We start from the raw sequence: 5,776 nt of genomic DNA, 5'->3' as shown, positions 1-5,776 counted from the left end.
CCGCCGGGTGGGCGGCGGCGCGTCCTGCGCTCGGATGTCGGAGACGGAGGAGATGCCGCGGGGGAAACGGAGGAGCCGCCCCCGGCTCCAGCCGCCGGGGCAGAGACGCCCCGGGTGCCGCTCCCCGCCCGGCCCCTGCCCCGGGCCGCCCGCCAGGTAAGCCTGGCGTTCCAGTCGGAGCTCCCATCCCTGTCCTCGGCCCGCCGGGGAGCGCCCCTGTCGAGATGTCCCGGTCCAGGTAGGAGAAGCCGTTCCGTGTGTCAACCTGGGCGGGTCAGAGCCCGTGTCACCGCGAGCCCGCCGCTCCGCACCCCGCGGGGCTCCGACCGCCCCAGCTACCCAGCTGGCTGTCGTGGGTGCTGTACACATGGGATGGGGTATTGCTGCATCTTTATTTACACAGAAATAGTGCCCTCAGCGCTGGCCTTGACCCAGTTTTTAAGCCAACGAAGATGAATTTGTTTCGTTCCTCTCGTGTCTCTGTCATCGTTTTCGAGCACTGGTTACTGTTTGTTAGACTTTAGCAGGGAAAATGTAAACCTACTGACACTGCTGTGTACAGAAAGACTTTCTCTGGCCTGTTTCCATTCTGCAGCACATCAAGAACTTTATTAGATGATTCTTGTGAAAGATGTTAACGCACAGTAAATCTGAGGCATTCATGTAAATGCCTTTAAACAGTAATAAAATTAAACTTACTAATTGGGCTGGAACAAGTTACAAGAAGATGGATTTAATGCTGCCTGGGATGCTTCCAAAGGGAATGTACAGTTTGGTAAATGATAGTGATGAGAACATTTATGTCCCACACATCAGATTCTGTCCTGTTATGCAGTATCTCCATCAACATAATCCTGAACCCCATCAAATCAACACCAAATCAAAGTCCATGTTGAAGCCATCTCTTGCATTTGCTTTAGCTGCAGCTAAATAATAATCTTATTTTCCTCCTTTCAATCAGAATTCCCTTTTTAAGTCATGCTTGTAATGCTAGGCATTTAGAATACATATAGTAGCTTGCAGAAATCCAGAAATACGTTTGCCCCAATGCACAGTTAACAAACTGCTACAGTGATACTACTGCAGGGGTATAAGCGACCTTGAAATAAGTGGAAATTGGACCAAACTCCTCGCTTGCAGTTGCAGGCCAGATCCAGCAATGTTCTGGCACAAACAGAGCCCACCTAATGGATTCCATACATTTAAAGAGCTTCAGAAAATTTTATTTTTATATATTTTCAGTCGTTAGCTAGGGGAACCCTGGGCTGCCTGCTCACATGAGCAGAATGAACACAGATGTGAAAGCGGAGGGTTAACAGGATATACACTTCTGGGAGATGGGGGAAGCCCTTGCCATAGAGCCAGGCTTGAAGAAAGGGGCAGATACTGGTCTATGGGTGTGTCGAAAATAGGGCAGTTCTCCACCCATCCCTCCTCACAAAAACAGTGTGAGGGAAATTTTGTTTACTTGAGTCAGATTATAGCAGTTGAAAGGAAGGTCATGATTTGGGCCTAAACAGTTTTGGCTTACTGCCAGCAACTTGTTTTCAAAAGTAGAAATAGGAATGATTTCAGAACACTCTGAAAAATAAAAATCAATGGGCAGAAGAATCCAGCTAAACTATGACAAAATGTTTCCAGATATGTCCTTAGGTGAGGTGAGATAGTATGCAGCACAAGGAATGCTTCTCATAAATATTAACCTAGTTTATCTTTAATGAGGATTGACTACATTTAATTAGGATTTGAAAGACTTCATTTTAGAGAACGTAGGTCTCACCCCTGGCTAGAAGAGGTGTTACATGACCTAATAATCTTTTCCATTTTTAGATGCTACTGCCTGCCATGATGATCCTTGTGATTTATGCCATTCCCCAAGGACAGAGCGGAGAGATCCTTGGTTTGGACAGGTCCTGCTTGGCTCCTCCACCAGCCTTCTTCCACAGAACCACAACTTGGCCTTAGCCATGGCCATTCCTACCAGCTGACAGGGCCACCAGAGCTCTTAGTAAATGCTGTAATATGAAGGAAATATTCTTTGAGCTCCTTTAATCCATCCACAAGACTGATCCAGTGCTTATCAGCCTCAGTATTAGCAAGGGGGAAAACAGGTAATTATTGCTCTGTCTTGCATGTGGACAGCCTCCAAGGCAGACGCCATTCTCCTCCCATAGTAGCCCTGGGTGTTCAGCTCTCCTGCATGAGTAACCTGACCTTTGCTGTTAGAAAAAATAAAGTATAAAATACCACCTTATTTGGTCATTTTTACCATGGAAGTGGCGTTTCCTGGAGCAGCTACCTGTTAAATCCTTCCTACAGACTGCAGCCTGGCTGGGTTCAAAATCACTCATACTCTGGGTTTACCATGAGCACAAAGTCTTATTCCAAAAGGCAGTCTTGGAGGCTGATTCTCTTGGGCTGATAATCTGAGCAGAATTGAGGATCAGCTAGTTAGTTACATGCTTTAAATTGCCACTACATGTATCTGTGTGCTTTAGGAGGAAACTTTTACTCAGTCATGTTTGGGGTGGATATTTACTTGATAAGTGTTCTGCACATCTCTTTCAAGGAGAATGTGTGCACATCCATGTCTTCCATACCCTGGAAGACATGAAAATCAGATGGCAATGCTTGGCTTTAAAAAGATTTCACTGACAGTCTAAATGAAATAACTCTCTGGAGTTCAAACCAGCAGGCATTGTCAGATAGAAGGGATTAAAAGGCTTTTTAATGTGGCTTAGTAGTGTACAGAAGATTGGCTTACTTGTATGAGCTCTTCTTTTGTCACATTGATCTTTATTTTGCATTGTGCTTAGTACAACAGAAACTGAAGGCTGAAGTCTTCTTTCCTGAATCATCTGACATGACTTGACCCTTTTATTGCTTAGTAAAATATTTTTTTGTGAAGGAAGAATTGATTTTTGCCAGTGTAGCCACTGTTGAGTAATAGCTGAAGAATACCAACTTGTAATAATTTTATGAACACTGTATGTGGCCAGGTTGGTGAGAGGAAGTTACTATACAGCGGGTTATGCTACTTTATATTACTTTCCTCTATGGATGTATTGATCTAACTTAATAGGGAGCTAGCTGATGAAGGAATAAAAGGCAATTCAGTGGTTCCCCTGTGTCAGCTATATGTGACTAAACCCATGAGGTGGTAATTACAGGAATGATAGCTCCAGTTCTGAGGGATGCAGCTGGTTTGTCTGGCTACGCTAAAAATCAGAGGAGGATAGTCAGCAGAGACAGATGGAAGAAATAATTTAACACAGAGGCAGACTTTGCAGAAGAGGCTGGAAGAAGCTGGGCCTTCCTCTCTGCTGCAATGGAAAGGTAAGTCATACAGAAGGAAAGGCAAGTGTGTTGACTGGATTATTGCTCTTAGGATCTATTTTGTCTTAAATGTTTTGGTGCTAAGTAAGTGTTTTGTGGTCAGTACTTAGAGCCAGTACTTCATGAGAGACTAAAACTGAGGTTTGGGTCTGTCTCAAGTCTGCAGAGGTAGCCATGGTTGATACACTGGGTATGCAACCCGAGAACTAGGTCTGTGTGTAGCAAGAAAAAGACAGCTAGAGATCTGGAGGAACATTTAATTGGGCACTTGCAACAGCAAAGTGCAAACAGTCACGGGTTTTGTTTCTTCTTCTGTTGTCTATAAATGGCTTATAGAACGATATGTGGGCTTTTGCATACAGATTTAACCTTGGTGTTCTGATGTGGTGCTTTGTGTTTTTTTTTTTTTAGTATGACATAATCAAAAACACAGCATCAAAGGTAAGAACAAGTTCATTACATAGACACCAGTAATGTAAACATCCCAGTTGTGTCAGAATACTGAGAGGTGGGCTCCTGCTTCTCAGCTGAAAGATAATACAGCAAAAGAGGTTTTTGTTTTGTTGTCCTTTTATTCACCATTTATTGCACTGTTGTTTTCACCACTTGCTGTATATAATCGATTGGTTGTCCACTGCTGTTACCATGGATATTTAATACATGGACTTGGAAAAGAGACGCATTTTTATGGAAAGGAAAATGCAACTACAAAACTCCTCTTGTGCCTGTGCTATATTTTAGGTGGATGTGGCCAGTAATATCTGAAACTTTCTGTTTCATGTTCTTGTCTACCATCTGCACATCTGGATAGCCGTCCTGCACCTCGTGTGTTGTGAGGCTGGTGTCCGGGAGAGCATTGGGTGTGAAGTAGCTCCTTGTGTCCATTCTTCCTCCCCGGAGCAGCTGAGAAGGGCCAGGTGCAGGTTTGTAGGTCAGTTGCTTTGAAACTCAGAAGCACTTAATGGAAGAGTGGTAAAAGCTGCCGATTCCAGTGGTCCAGCATGAACAGGAATCCAAGGCTCTCCCTTCAGACTCTTAGGTCTGGGTTTTTTGAGATCAAAGGGGAATGCAGTATTCTGAACAAAATGTGTGAGGGCCCACCCTTCCTGAGTTGCACTTTTGGTGGTATGTTCTGTCCTGAAGCTGTAATACACTACAGAAGGGTTTGGGTTTCTCCCCTCCCTGTCCTCTTTGAATATATATTGTGAGAGAAACTTAATAGATGTTTTCACATGAGTCTCTAATCCTACACTGCTCTCATTGTACCTGAGTGTTCAGTGAGGAGAGCTGTTGATCGTTAACAGTTTAAGCCTAGCACCTCTAATTCATCGGAAGTTCATGCAATGTATTACTTACATTAGATGTAGGTGCCAAAACTGACCTGTAAACCTAAAATTAAATTGGGACTACAAAATTAATTTCATTTAGGTTGTGAAAATTAGACTATAAATGGAATTCCTGTGGGAACTGCGCAAACCTTCTTTGACATTGATTTAGTGTAATTCTTTTCCTAATTAGGTAACTTTAAACTGTGTAACTGGTACATAGTTTTAACCGGCACAGATTTGTAGCAAGTCTTGCAGTAAGATGAGTATTAACAGGAACATTCTGTGGTGTTTCTGAATTTAAGGATCACAGTGTATATGGTTTTGTTTTAATAAATTTTAATTTATGCAGTTGACTAGACGGTCAGGGGTTATGCTCCCTTCCCAAACCTGATCAGATAGATAATGATACAAAGCTATTATGTCATTTGTTGAACATCTCCATCCATTTTAATTCATAAAATGTGCGTGAACAGGATAACAAAAATTCAGGGTAAAGACTTATTTTATGGTAAAAACTGAATTCAGAATCTGAATTTCAGGGTTATACCTGAATCAGGATCATGTCCAAATCATAATCATTAACACCTAATTTGGGAAAAAATTGAATTAAAGACTTAATTTTTCAAATTGAACCCAGGAATTCAAAGTCTGAGTAGCTCTGGAACAAAAATTTGCATTTTCTTAATAGATGGCAAGTGTGTGTGCTTGTTTTATGCATGAAATTAAATTTAGAACTAAAATTATTCTGAACCATTCAAATGTTCATGCTCTAGATGATAGCATATTCTGCTTGCTATGCTGCTAGTAACAGTATTAAATTTTTCTCTTTGAGATTTAGCCATATTCTTGTTGGTTTTAAAGATAACATGTTCAGGTCTGATTCTTCAAGTTTTACTCTGGCTTTGAGTAAATTCAGAGGGCTGAATTAACACATGCACTGTCTGTGTATGAGAGCTCGGGCATTAGATTCTCTCTGCAGGGGAACATTTAGGGTACTTGAGATAATTTGACCTGTGAAAACACTAATTTTGAATGTTTTACTGAAAATAACTCACAATATCCTGACATTCTGTAAAATGTACAACAATGCTTTTAAACAGGGAAGAATAGGC

General features: G+C 42.1%; 1 long non-coding RNA gene across 1 annotated transcript; it reads left to right on the top strand.

Moving 5' to 3' along the window:
* The first annotated feature begins 8 nt into the window (after positions 1–8).
* On the top strand, positions 9–3,561 carry LOC114073500. The gene is made up of 2 exons (XR_003574341.1): positions 9–156; positions 1,831–3,561. It is a non-coding gene; the product is annotated as an uncharacterized LOC114073500 (long non-coding RNA).
* The last annotated feature ends 2,215 nt before the right edge of the window (positions 3,562–5,776 follow it).

Source organism: Empidonax traillii, unplaced genomic scaffold (genome assembly GCF_003031625.1).
Source record: "Empidonax traillii isolate 1590-97213 ecotype Southwest subspecies unplaced genomic scaffold, ASM303162v1 scaffold6703:size5776, whole genome shotgun sequence".
NCBI classification, from domain to species: domain Eukaryota; kingdom Metazoa; phylum Chordata; class Aves; order Passeriformes; family Tyrannidae; genus Empidonax; species Empidonax traillii.
Note: the sequence above shows the minus strand (reverse complement) of the source record. Positions and strands in the feature narration are given on the sequence as shown.